Genomic DNA, 14653 nt, shown 5'->3' on the forward strand with positions numbered 1-14653 from the left:
CTTGCACACCTATGTTCATCGCAGCATTATTTACAATAGCCAAGACGTGGAACCAACCTACATGCCCAGAAACTGATGATTGGATAAAGAAGCATGGTATATATACACAATGGAATACTACTCAGCCATAAAAACAGACAAAACTGGCCCATTCGCAGCAACGTGGATGGATCTCGAGGGTATTATGTTAAGCGAAATAAGCCAGTCAGAGAAAGACGAACTCTACATGACTCCACTCATAGATGGAAGTTAATATATTGACAAGGAGATCTGATCGGTGGTTACCAGGGAAAAGGGGGGGGGGGGGGGGGGAAAAAAGGGGGAAGTGGTGTACCCACAACATGACTAACAAAAATGTACAACTGAAATCTCACAAAGTTGTAATCTATCATAACATTAATTAAAAAAAAAAAAAGAATCGCATGAGGGTGGTATCAGCTATCTGCAACATAAGGTACTATTTGGAAGAGGGGTCGTAGTTACACCGAGAGGGTGATGGGTGATGTGAGGGTAGGCAGAGAGCACTGGGCAGGCCTCGACACCCGCGAGGAGACCATCTGAAGTGGGGGCATGAAAAAGTATTAAGAGGAAGCAAGAAATGGAGAAAGGTCAGAGAACCGGTTTAGGAGGCAAAAGGACCAACTCTGAATTAGATGTGATGCATTGGCCTGGGAGCAGGGCTTGGAAGTGGAGCCGAGACAGGATGTGTGGGAGAAAGTTTGGGATACTTAGAAAAGAAGACAGAACAGAGAGGAAGAAATGAGAAAGGCAGGCTGAAGGCAAAGGCAGGCCATTTGAGCAGCGTTTCCCGCAGACCCGGAGGCAGGTGCCCCGGGGCACCGGGAAGGGCGAGCGTGGGAGCGCGGGCGCGGGGCCGCGGACGTTGGGGCGCGGACGTGGGGGCGCCGTGCGCTTTCCCCAGAGCTCCGGTCCACGGCGCGGCTTGTGGCCACGAGCACGGGGCGGAGGCGGCTGCGGCGCGCGCACGTCCACGAGAGCGGGGTGTCGGGCGCGGCTGCGGCCGGTGACGTCAGGGGAGGGCGCGCGCCGGTCGGCTGCAGGCGGAGCCGGGAGGCGGGCACTGCGCGCGGCCGCGGGCGGAGCGGAGGGGCGCGAGGGGCGGAGCGGAGCGCGGGAGGAGGCGGGGGAGGAGAGGCCCCCGAGACCGCGAGCAGCAGCTGGGGAGGGGGTCGCGGAGCCGGAGCGCGAGCAAAACAGCTGATCCGATTTTCCTTTAAAGCGAGAGAAAATGGAAGTCGGGTAGCGGTGACTGCGGCGCTGCGGGCTGACCGAGCGGAGCGGAGCGGCGCGGCGCGGCAGGTGAGTCGGCGCTGGCCCTGGTGCTGCCGGTGGCGGCGGGGCTGGGGCCGCGGACCAGGCAGGTGCGCTGTCCGAGCGCGGGCGGCGCGTCCCTTCGCGGCAAGGCAGGTGGGCGCATAGATCAGGCGGCCCTGGGGCCAGGGCGCGGGGGCGCGAGGGGCGCGGGGGTCGCGGGCCCCGCGCTGGGCTTGCTGGCGAGTCTGCATTGCGGGCTCCGTTCTGGACCCCGCGGGCGCCGCGGCCACCGGCTCTGGCCCGGCGCGGCGCGCATCTCCGGGGCAGGGCGCGGCGCTCTCGCTGGGTTGGAGCCGGCATCTCCTCGGGGTTCCTTGGCTGTCTGCACTGGAACGTGATGACAGGCGTGGGGGACCGGCCCTCGGTCCGTGTGGGTGCGCTGGGGGTCCAGCGGCGCCGGCAGAGTCCCAGGCATGGCCCGGCCGGCCGAGGAGCGGCGCGTGAGGCCACTAGCCGGGCACCCGGGCTGTAGCTGCGTGGGCCCCCACGGCCCGGTGCACCGCTCGCTGGCTTCTCTGGGTCAGGCTGGACAGCAGGCGAACCGTTAATGCAATTTGGCGGTGAACCCGGAGACCTTCCCTAGTATCTTCTCACTGGAGGGTAAAAAATTGCATCTGCTGTGCTTTAAGTGTTCCTTTAAATTTGGGAGATGTCAGTGATGTCATCATTAACAAAAACTTTCCTTCATTGGACACAACCGCTCAAGTGTACCCTCCTCCCGGTGCCGCTATTGCAGCCCTTGGAGAATCTTTGCAATAAAATGGATTTGCCTTTGCTTCCTAAATTCAACAGCTTTACACGAGTGAAAACGGTTTTTATTTATATTAATTGGCTTGAGAATTAATAGATTTGAGAGTGGCTGAAGGGAAACTTGTTAGATCCTAACGGATCTGGGAATTGCTTCATCCACAGCACAAGGATCCAGGGGAAAGTCATGCGTGACACTCACATCCTAAATTGCCTTGCCTTATCTTTGTAAATGAAAGTGAACCGTGAGACAAAACATTTCAAAAGATATTGTATTTGACGTGGCAGGTGATGTGTCCAGGAAGACGTGGACAGTGGTGTCTAAATCTTTACGGGCCTCGATTGCTTCAGGAAAATCTGCAGGTCTCCTTTCTTCTCCATCACTGCCCCCCTCCCCAGGATGGGTGAGGGAGCAGCCGGCCCTGGGGAATGGGGTGGCAGTGGCTCTGGGGTGCTCCCTGCCTTTCATTTCCTTACCATGACAGCTGTGTGTCCCACCAGCCTCCAAGGCCAATTCAACACCCAAAGAAGGTGAGGAGAGCACAGAGGCTGGAGACCTGCCTGCATAGCACACCAAGTTCTGGAGGAATTTCCCCCCTAAATGTGAGCAGCATGTCATGATTATTGTGTGTGTGAGTGTTCCATTAGTACCGACTATTATGGGAACAAAAGTAAGCAGTTCCCAAGACACTTTGCATATATACTTAAGCCTATCAAATGAAAGGATATTCAATAAGGGACAAAAGTATTGACATTTTTGTATTTAATAATTAATGACTACTCCTAATTGGTTAAAACAAGCATGGCTTAAATTATTAGTGAGATCACATTGGATCTGTAAGGAATTTAATACCATATGCCACAAAAAAGTTTGAGTCTGATCAGGAATGTGAAGCTTTCGAACCCTAGATCCACGTGAGGAAAATGGAGAAGCAGTGGTTTGCATTAGGCCTTTGACTTTCAGGGTGGCAATGGATGGAAACCAGTGCTTTATGGAGTCTTGCCAGGTGTGGGTCTCAGCCTGGATCCTGTGTGGCAGGTTCGCCCTTAGGAAGTAACTGTTGAGGCCGTCCGCCCTGGTGGAGGCCATCACTGGAGTTGTGGAGAAGCTGAACTGTCTGTTCTCACCATGTGCAGAAGGGGAGGGCCACCTCCCTCTGAAGCAAGCAGTATGTACATGGCCTCTCACCTCCTGAAGGTGCCAAATGTATTCGCAATGGCAAGGCTGGGTGAGACAGGGAACCTTGTAGCAGAATTGTCTCCAGATGTGCATCTTTTTGGAGACTTTGCCCCTGCTGCATAGTTGCTTTAGAACTTGGGCTCTTAAGTCACGGCTGAGATTTTTCTGTAATTGAAGTATTCTCAGTAGTATTAAAGTTGGTTTCTAAGGTTCGGGGTTGTGAACTCTTTAGAAATTGAGTCCGTGGAAACCACTCTGGCCACATATCCACTTTTATTTCACCTATAGACCTTGGAAAATATTCACCATAATGTTTTTTTGTTTAATTCACTGTAGTGCTTGTGAAAATACAACTAAAAGTGTTTCCACTAAATCTAGTTATTCATCACTTATTTCCTAAAACATTTAAAAAACAATCACTTTAAAGTTTCTTCATCCCCTTTTTATGCTTAGCGTATCATGTCTTCCGTTTTTAAGAAGTCAGAATTGCGTTGGCTTTTCTTTTTGTTCCCTTTGGATCTTAAGGTCATTTATTCCTGTCTTAGGCACGGAGAATAAAGGCTGAGTCAGCTCCCGAGGGGCCAGCAGGGGGCGTGCTAAACGCGGTTTGGCGGGCCTCTACCTGAGCCACCTTGAGAGAGATCCGGGATCGCCAAGTTGGGGGGAGTGTGAATGTATGTGCACGTGTGTGCTTGTGTGTGCGCCGCGCCTCTGTGTGCCTGTCGCCTAAGGGATGGAAACTGAAGGAAGGACGGACACATACTTGAATAGCCAGAGGCTGTGGCTTCCAGAACATAGACTACTCTCCCTGGGACAGGGAGATTGTAATAGCTTCCAGTCTTTGAAGCGTAGCTCTTGGTTCTAGTCTGAAAATTCGGTGCCTTCTCAGTCTGCAGAAGGGAGAGTGTTGGCTTGGGGAAGGAGCGAGCTGGCCTTGTGGAACTGCCAGCCTGCAACCTCGTTCTGGGAGGGCGTGAGGGTGTCAGCCAGGACAGCCAGTGGAAATGCCCCCAACCCACCTGTAATGTTTTCTCTTGGGTTTGACTTCTAGTGACTTAAACCCTGGGACTCTGTATCAGTAGCATCTCCCAGGGGGTTTATCTCCCTGCCTTGCAAGGATTATTGGTCTCAGGGTTTCTCTGATGGAGAAAAGCAAATGTTTAATCACTACGTTTCTTTTCCCATAGAAAATGAAAACAGGAGAAAAAAGGCAACTGTGCTTTTCACTTAAATGTGCTTAATCTGACTCTAAGTTTGTGCCAGGTTGTTCATCAGCAAGTTCCCCGTGAGGTTTCCCCTGCAGAACAGCCTAGAGAGGCCAGCTTCTGCATGGAGGGTCATCTTGCTAGGCTGGCATGGGTATTTCCCATGGCTTGGATGATCATCATGGTATCTAGACATGTACTGAAAAACAAAGAATACTTCCTCTTCCCCAAGTTCTTCATGGAGCCCACATTCAAAAAGGAAACATCACACTTTGAAGGGAAAAGATCTGCCAGAGAACTATCCAAATGCTATGACTGGATATTTCTTTATACTTCTTATTTCATGGAAAATGCACGTAAAACTGAATTATTGATTTCAAAGGGGCAAAAGGGACTAATTTGTTTTTCTGCTTTGTGCTGAACCAGGCTTTTCACTTGGAGCACTTTAAATGGCTACATGGGGAAATGCCGCTGGATAAAAAAATAGGTGGCACCCGGTCATTTTAGAAGATGTCCAGCCAGAGGAAGGAAGCTAACAACCATGGTGGAAACCTCCTAGGGGCCCCATGGCCAGTAACCTTGAATGACCTCTAGGGGTTGAGAGGGGTCCCTGGCCAGAGACCTCAGCCCTACAACCACAAGAAGCTGAGTTCTGAGAGTTAGTTTGGAAGGGGACGCCAAGTCTCAAATGAGGATTGCAGCCCCAGGCTGACACCTTCATTTCAGTCTGGTGCGTCCCTGAACAGAGGACCCACCAACCTGTACTTGGGTTAAATTCACCTTGTTTAAATAGTTAAGTTTGTGCTAATTTATTACACAGCAGTAGAAAACTCATATCACAGCGAACAGAGGCAGGACACTGCCAACATGTTCTGGATTTTGCTTGTCGCTGTCATACCTGGTGAAATGACCCCTTCCCAAGTACCCACCCTCTACAGAGATGTGCAGGGCCAGCCTGAGGTGTTAGCTCAAGGCTCTGTGGCCATGATCTTTTCCCTGGAGACCACAGTTGGGCACCTCAGTCTGTAGTCCTGCCCTTCAGGAGGCCATTTCTGGAGAAGAAAAAGCCAACTTTGTCTTCTTAGTGCTTAGAACTTAGACCAGCTGCCTATGAACCTTTCTTAAAGACTTTTGTTACTCTAGAAGTTTTAAATTATTTAATTGACTTTTCCTAAGATATAAATAGTTAATGAATATATTTAAAAAAGATGTCCATCCTTAGGACGACCTCAGAATATCCTACTCAAAGGGAATCTTGAGATCCACTGGCGTTTAAATGGACACAAAACATGCTGGCTCCATTTTGTAATATATCTAATTGGAAAATATTTTACCCTTGAGACTTGGAAGTCGAGTTTTCTTTGGTAGACTTGGTAGACTGCTGCATTCGCAGGCAGTCCATGTGTCAGACCAAGAATAAGATGGCCTTAGCATGATGAGACAGAGTGGGCAGGGGCGGAGCCGCCTTCGCCACAGTTTGAGGACGGAGTTCTTTATCATTCATAGTAACAGACTTGGGAGGTGGTTGAAAATAAGTCTGTAAATTCTGAAATTGTGGATGGGCTGGATGCTGTCTTATTACCTACCCGCCTTGTGGAGGCAAGATTAGCTGACTGGTTTGCATGCAGTATCTCTTGAACAGGTGGTGGCAGGGGGTGGGATGAAGACTGGAGTTAGGAGGCAGTAGACCCTGCATTTCTTCCTGCCTCGGCCACAGCTGGCCAACCTGGATGAGAGTTAGCCTCACGTGTCTCCAAGGCCTTATCTAGAAAAATTGCATGATTCCACGAAACCCCCGGCCTTGCTGTTGCAGATTTCTGCTGTACTCCATCTCACGTTCTTAGAAGTCAAATGTGTATTAAGCCTAATGCAAATTCTAAATACATCTCTCTTGGTTTAAGCAGATAAGTCTAAAGTAAACTCATTTTCTTGGTTTGAAGAAATTTGAGTTTCTCCTTCCAAGGAAATATTTTCTATTTGAGCTTCATTTATTCTTCCATACTTTTCCTTTAAAATATAATGGAAATTTGATGTCTGAATGAATATATATGAATAAGATACTGTATTGACTTTTATGAAAGAAAATGAAACCTTTGAAATTCACTTCCTTTTCTGTTTCATTCAGTTGTTTTGTCAGATTACTGCAGTTTCATGTCGGGCTAAGGGTTGGTGTGAACAGACCACCTACCCACCCCTCTGTGAGATTAGATTAAGTTTCTCAGTTCCTGAGACAGGAGCTGATCCCAGAGAGGGTGGCTTCCTGGAGCAGGAGCAGGTGACTCAGGTGCTGTCCCTACCAGGGCAAGCCTTGCTCCCTCTGAGAATACCCTGCTCTGCTGCCCTGGGGCTGGCACACCCATGGTTTACCCACATCACCTCTGTGCTTCCATTGTAGGATTATCTATGACACAGGGCTCTCCTGCTTCTTAAAGTAATCTTAGGGTTGGCCTGGCACATCCCTGTTGTGGAAGAGACCACACGGAGCACCATGTCCTGGGACGTGTTGTGCCCTCCTCCCACCCCTAAAACTGCCTCCGGACCCTTTTATCTTGGAGTTCAAAGACTATGGTTATAATCCATTTCCCCATGGTTTCTCTAGTGATGATGTGAAGGTTGGAGAAAATGTGTGTTATTTAAGAATGGGCAACACATTTGCATGTGTAATTTTTCATGTCTTTATAAAAGATCGTTCCCCATCCAAGATATACAGTTAACTAATCTTTTTAAAATATATGAATTAGAATATTTGTTTTTCAGCCTTTTAAATAATAACATACCATCTGTTGAAAGAATCACCTCTGAACAGTAAAAATAAATGGTACAAGTTGCCAGCCAACTTGGAAGGGATGACCAGCTGTGTGACCTTGGGCACAGTCCCAGGCAGCCCCCAGGGGAGAAAGTCTGCCCTGGCCTCCTGCAGGCTTCAGGGAGGAGCAGATGGGAGTGTACACAGTGGGTATTTAAATTATAAAGAGCCATCAGTCATTCCAATAAAAGGAATTGGAGACAGAGTACGTCTGTCTCACTCACCACTAGCCCAATTTCTCTCCCTTGTCAGTTGATGGATTTATAGTTTGCACTCATAACTCAAGGCATTGCTTGGATGAACTTGCTGTGATGTTTTTTGTAGAGGAAGAAGGAGGCCTGGGTAGGAAAGATGGAGGACCGTCAATGGTTTGGTGATTCTTAGAGTTTGTCTAGAATCATTAGCCAGCTCTGTTAGAACATGCCAAAGGAAGTTCCTTGGAATCAGAGTAGACTGCAAACTCCTACAGAATTGGGTTGTGTTTCCTACATCTTGGGTGCTGCTGGGCATGCAAATATAGGGCCCCAAGGTCTCACTGGATGGGATCATAACAGTACACATTTTCTTACTCTTGGAGTTGATGAAAGATTAGTCCTTTACATGAACAACTGAGAGGCAGGGAAGAGGAAAGAGAAAAGCATTTCAAAGGCGGATCCTGCCAGTCAGTGCCAGTGAAGGGCAGTGACTGTGACCTGAGCTCCCACCAGCTCAGATGGTGTTGGCATTTACCCCTGGGGGAAGTGCACGGCCAGGCTGATGTCTGGACCTCTCTGTCCACCCTACCTTGTAGGCCTGCTGCCATTCCCAGAACAAGTCTCTGGGCTCTGAGGCCACAGGATGTTGACTGTGATGAAGGGCGCAGAGGTCTCTTTGCCTCCTCAGGAACAATGCAGGCCCACATGGATGGAAGCGGCTCCTTTGCAAACCCAGTCATTTATTAGGTTGAGTGAAAGCTCTGTGGCAATCTGTTTAACTTAGCACCGTGGGTGTGCAATTATTGGTAGACAAATTGAAAGGCCAAACTGGGTCTCTTGGAAATTAAAACAATGAGATACTACCACACATCTATTAAAGTGATTAAAAGCTGAAAAAATCTGACAGTACCATTGCTGGGAGTATGAGGTACAAGACGAACTCTCATTTTCTACAGGTGGAAACGTGTGGCCTGGAATTGCAAGGATTGGTTGCAGTTTGTGTACATACCCCTTGACTGTTCCGTTTGTAAAGTCTGTCTTGTCTGAGGTACTGGCTGTGAACTGAGCCCTCAGGTCCACTTGGTTGGAAGTGGCCAGTTGACTCTGGGTTTCAGGCATGGCATGTGCTGTCAGCCCGAGTGTCTGCCCTGGATCTTTTGCCTGCACTGGACGAGGTTGACAGGATTTCCTTAGATTTCTTCTATCAAAGTTGACTTATCCCTTGAACAGTCTGGCAAATGAAGTGTTCAGAAAAGCATCGTCACAAAGGGTACTTAAGGCATCAGAGGCCCCAGGCAGGCGTCGACACGGGCAAATTAATTCCACTGCTTAACATTTGGAGTTTATTAGAAGAAGATCAGTGTATTGTTGCATTTAAATTAAACTTCCTCCATGCCTGTGGATTAATTGGAGGTGAGGCCAGAAACATGGACACGGATGGACATCTGTGTATGGCCCTGCTGCCCGTTGTGGTGAATGCTGGCCCCGCCTGCTGGCGAGAGAGCTCCTAGCCTAGAGGCCACCTTCTGGCTTCAGCCCTCTCTTTGGACACAGTCTCTTGGTCTTAATTTCTCATGAAAAATGAAGAAATGTGGCTGCCTGCCTTCTGATATCCCATTCTACTCCATGATTCTGTGCAAAATAATTCCCTAGTTCTCTCCAAGTGCTGGCTAATTGGGGCAAAGAAAGCTCTACTCATCACTGTGAGAGAACAGGTAGGAACAGTTAGGTGTCTTTTAAAAATATTTGTATCCATTTCTTGGATCGAGGAGAATATGGAGCATTTTAGCAAGTATTTATAATGACCAGTGAGTTGTGTGCACAGCATTTCTCCTTCTGACTGTTAAGCTCCTCGAGGGGAAGCCTGTGCCTTAGTTTTTATTGCAGCTCCAAGGCACCTTGTTCAGAACAAGCTCTCAATTTGTGTTTGTTAAATTCATTTACTGGTCTCGCGGGAATTAAGATTAGAAATTTAACTATTCTTTATAAAATTGTGTAGCTTCCATGAGTTCAAAAAGTGTTGTAATTGAGAATGTAACTTATGTAAAATTTGAAACATTTTCAAACTTCAGCCCGCAGTTTGGGAATATGCAAAATAAACAAAAGCCAGATTATTTACCGATTCGCTGTAATGGGACTTGCTTGTCATACAACAGAGCGCACGTCCTAAGGGGAGTTACAGTTTCATGTTTTCCATTATATGTATCACAAACACTGTATGCAGTCTTAGGGAAGACTAGCTACATCTGTTTGATAAGACAAATTATTCCACTGTAGATTGTTAAGAAATCTCCTCCCCACCACACTTTTCGCTGTCGAGGCTTGCAGAGGGGCCTTGAAACAGCAGCACTCTGTGACATCCATGCTGCACAGCCAGGGGCATGGGACCTCAGGGCTAATGGTTTCTTTGGTCTTCCCTCCACATCGTGATTCTGGCCAGCGCCTGTGCTGTCCACTCTGGTCCCCTGACCAGCACTGCCCTCTTGCTACCTGCCTGGCCTCTCTCATGGGCTCGGCTCCCTACTCTGAAGGGTCCCCCGGGGGCTAGTGGATTCTTGGACCTCACCTTTCTGCCTCTGGGCAAGATTCTTATCCCCTGCCTTAATGTTCTTTCAGTTTAGCAAGAGAATAAGATCTACCCAACTTCCTGTAAGAGAACAGAACCCCGACTCCATGATGGACAGATCTGTCCTCGCAGTCTTGAGGGGAAATGATGCTTTCTGGATAAAGTACTACTAGGAAATTTTTCTTATAAGTAATTAGCCTTCTCTGTTGTCCCATTTCAATGTTCTTTCTTCTGCAAAAGTTACCTGATGAGAACTGAAGCACTGTAGACTTGGTAATAAAGTGAGGGCTCACGGCAGAAAAGCCCTGTATCAGAATGGAAAGTCTGTGGTCCTTCCTCTCCCCCTCACACTCTGGGTGCACCTGGGGTGCACTTTGGAGGCCAGATGTGGGACCCAGGAAGGAGATGAGGTTGGGCATTACCAAGAAAAGGCCTGCAATCAAGTATTAGCCGTCTGTAGTACAAGAGTGCCCAGGGTGCCAGGGAGGGGAAAGTCAAGTGTTTAAGGGTGCTGTGGAGCAGTCTAGAATCAAGCCTGCACTCTTCATGTCACATTCTTGCTAACAGGGAGGAAAAGAAACAGAGATATTTTCTGGGCCGGAAGGCACATTGGCTGTCTACTCCTCAGCGTGCTGGGATGACCTGTCTAAGTTCAGGAAACTGCCAAGCCCACAGCATGCAGGACCCCAGATTCCTGCCTCCCCTACCTGTCAGTTCCTCATCTTGCCCAAGAGGCAGGCAGGATTCCTTGTGGCATTGAGTGGGCCAGCGGAGAAAGACCTGAGGAAGCACCCCTAGAGTGGACGCCTGGCTGCCCCAGCAACAGACTCCACCAAGGGCCTTGGTGCTGGCCCGGGCCGAGGAGGGGTGATATCAGGAAAACTGGGCACTGCATGATCTTTGGGCAGCTTCCAGGGTGGTGGAGAGGCCACACATGGAGACACCACATTGGCAGAGCACAGACAGGTGGGAGCCATGGCTTCCTCTGGGGTGGCCAGGTAGAGTCAGAGGACTCCACAGCCTAGGCACATTCTCAGGGAGAGGCAGAGTCCTTCCCAACCCCAGCTTCAGTTTTGCACTTTGTAAATTGTATAAGACTATACAAATGTAAGAAACTCTTATTGTTAACGTTGTTGTCATTGCAGTTACTTTTCAAAAGCAGCATTGAAAACCTGGAGGGACTGTAGGAAGAGCATAAGTCACTTGGAGACATAGAATTTGTCATGAAGCTGTTAGATTACTCCCAGTGGCTCCCAGAGGAGGATGGCCCACAGGTTTGCTAGTGCCAGACTCTTAGGCTGAATGCAGGCAAGGGTCAGCCATGATCAGGTTGTTTCTTTGGGACCCAGTAGGCATGAGGCTGCAACCCTGTTCCCTAGGTAACCTTCTCATAGGTTAGCATTTTCCCCAAATCTCTGGGCTGGTGAAACTTGAGGAGGCTGTTTTTGACCCCTCTGCTCATGCTGAACATTTACAAGCACTTGGCTCAGGCCAGCCCTGTGAATGTCCGCCAGATGGATCCCCATGCTCAAGGCATTGAGTAGAGTGGGTCCATGTCAGGCCCCTGTCCTGACTGTCTAGTGGCTTTTCACTTGCTTTCTCCTTCCACTCCCATGACGTCTTGCATCCCCAGCATGCTCTGCTTTCCAGAGGGTCCAGAGGGGATGTTGTGGGCACTCAAGTGCCTACAGAGGAGCCCATTAGTGCCCAGGCTGGCCTGGGTAAGACAGCCTCAGCCCCAGGCCCTAGGGGGATTGTCTAGGAGAGGCTGTGCTTTGAGGCTGGACACACTGGGTTTTATTTCCCTTGGTGCTGCATCCTACTGTGAGTCCCTGGCTGAGTTAGGTCCTCTCCCAGTCTCAATGTCCCCACAGGTGACACCCCCTCACAGGTGACAGCATGTCCAGGGCACCTGTCAGTTCCCTGTGGCTTCTCTCCCAGCCCTTCTTTCTTCAGGACAGAAACCAAACTGTGTGGGCATTAGTTCCTCTCCACTGGGGCTGGGGAGGGACCTGCCCCATCACTAGGAATCTGGGGGACTTGGCGAGAGGTTTCACTGTTCTGAGCTCTATCTCCTCATTGTGCAATGGGGGTGAGATAAGGCACATCACAGGGTTGTTTCAAGGATTACAGGGGCCCGTCATCACATACTTGTCATCAACTTTTAGAGTGAGGTCACCTGGGAAAGGGAGGAGCTTGTCCAGGAGCTCCAGAGCGAGTCCAGCAAGCAGCTTCTTCATGAGCTCGTGGGATGCCCCAGGACCTACCAAAAAGAGCCTGGAGCCAGAGAAGGCAATGTGTACCCTTTGGATATATGTCAGAATTTCCTTGGGCGCTTTCCTTTTTAGGGAGCACACCAAAGGAGTGTTCAAACCTTTGTCCACTGTGTGCCATTGGCATTAATTTTTTAACAGACTTTTGATGAGTTTAATTAACACATGGAGGGGAGAGGGAGTTGAGAAGAAGGCGGCCCTTAGTGAGCTCCACTTTAAATTTGATGATTTGAATATAACCATCTGTTTGGGGGAAAGTTTTGGTAAAACATGTTCCTTAAGAAGTACTGAGATCTAGAAAGATAAAACTAATACAGAACTTCCCAAATCCTACACCCAGCATCACAGTCCTTCTTATGCATACAGAAAGGTAGAAGGGTGAACATTATGCCACAAAAATAAAGCCTTACTAATTTTGCTCTTTTCCTTTGATCATTCAGTTTTTTTAATGAAAAAGTGAGTATTTGCACCAGTTAAAAGAATTCAAACAAAACAATAGTATATAGTAAAATGTGAGTTATTTTCTTATCCCAGACCCCAGTGCCTTTCTCAGGAGGCACCACTGTTAATTGCTTCTGAGTATCTTTCTAGAAATAGTCTGTGGATGTCCAAGTATGCATCTTATTTTTTTCATGTTTAAACACATAGGCGTATATAGTACCCATTGTTCTTCATTTTCCTTTTTTCTCACTTAATCCTATTGTAATAATCAGTAATTATTACATTTTTAGTCTATAATATATGCTATTTTAAAGTATTCATTTAAATTTTATTTTTATTTAGTAATGAAGAGTTTACTGAATTTAAGCTAATGGTGTTATTTCTTGGTGTGTGAAAGTTCCTAAAACATGTCTTTCCTGGTTTGGGTGGGTCAGCCTGTGGTTACCAACATAACCCCAGATCACTGAGCCCCTCCTGGTGGTGGTGCTGGAGTCAGGGCCAGTCCATGTGTGGAAAGTGGTGTGCCCCCATCCACTCGGCACACAGCCATGTCAGTTAGCTGGATGCCCAGGAAGAAGAAGTGGACTTGGGGAGCAGCTGTAGTCTCTGTTCAATTTCTGTAAAGTTCGGGGGAAACCGTGGAATACATTTGCTAGCTGCCTTGTGTTTAGAGTTGGTATCAACTCACTTGTGCTTTGAGAGATGACTGAATTGCATGCCCATCCTTCCTTTCACGCCCCTCCCATTTCTCCTGTTTGTCTTGTTTGTGTTACAGTCTTACATTATCAAGATGCATAACATTTGCCCTCTCTTAGGTAACCTCGGTTTCCACAGTTATGTGGTCTTAGTGCTATATTTAAACGGATTCTCAGATCACACAGTATCGTTTTATCGGTAATACTGGAGGAATTCTCAAGGGCTTTCTTTCAATTCCTCTTTCAATTGTCTGGAGTTCATTGTACAGTTTGTTTGTCGTGTTCCCCTGTTCTCTTCCCAAATGGCTTCTGATATCCATCTGGAGAGTTTTTACAAGCCTCACAATATCTCTTGTGGGAATAATAAAGTTCTTGAGTCACACTGCTTCCTTTAAAAATATTTCTACTGTCTTTTAGCACTGAGGGTAGTTGCGGAGAAATTTGAACTCAGCCTGTTTTCTGCCTAGATGTTCATATGCTTCTTTCAGTTCAGTGACCACCAGGCAATTTCTGGATGCTGATCTTTCTCTTTTAAAGTAATCACAATATACCCTTTCAGTGGACAGAGACAGGACACTTTATTTCAGAAATTTTCTTCTATTCTATCATTGACCTTTTTCTGTTAAGAATTCAAGAATGTGAATTATATGTGCCTTGTTTCTTCTGTGTCTTATATCTGTCATCTCTTTGATAAACTTAATATTTCACATCCTTTTCTGTTTCTTTTATTGTCTCTTTAGTTGATTGTGTTTATCCTGTTATTTAATTGCTTCTCATGTGGTTTTCATCCCTACCCCATTTATTTTATCTTTTATTTCTTTCCAAAGCTCTTCTTCTCTTTCTGTTGGTTTATAATCTCTTCTTTGATTTTGCTTTTTAAAAATCTTTTTAGGAGAGTAACTTTTTGGGTGGGCAGGATAATGACCCCTTAAAAATATCAATATCCTAATCCCCAGAAACTGTGAGTATGTTCTCTTACATGGAGGAGGAGACAGGGAACTGGGGGGAAAAAATTGGATATGGAATTAAGGTTGCTAATCAGCAGACCTTAAAATAGGGAGATTATCCTGGCGTATCTGGGAGGGCCCAGTGTAATCAGAATGGTCCTTAAAAGTGAAAGCAAGAGAACCGGAGAGGTGTCAGTGTGAGAAAGACTTGTCCTGCGGTTGTTGGGGGGGGGGGGGGGGGGGGGGGGGGGGGGGGGGGGGGGG

The 14653-nt window shown here is 47.7% G+C and overlaps 1 protein-coding gene across 1 annotated transcript in view; it reads left to right on the plus strand.

Annotated features, from left to right (window-relative positions):
* Positions 1–1166: 1166 nt before the first annotated feature.
* Positions 1167–14653, plus strand: part of OTUD7A (OTU deubiquitinase 7A) — a 383700-nt gene continuing 370213 nt past the window's right edge. Inside the window, exon 1 of the mRNA XM_046652767.1 lies at positions 1167–1320. The gene's annotated coding sequence lies outside the window, so the exon portion shown is untranslated. The remainder of the gene's footprint in view (positions 1321–14653) is intronic.

The sequence above is a fragment of the Equus quagga genome, chromosome 2, assembly GCF_021613505.1.
Source record: "Equus quagga isolate Etosha38 chromosome 2, UCLA_HA_Equagga_1.0, whole genome shotgun sequence".
Classification (NCBI taxonomy): Eukaryota; Metazoa; Chordata; class Mammalia; order Perissodactyla; family Equidae; genus Equus; species Equus quagga.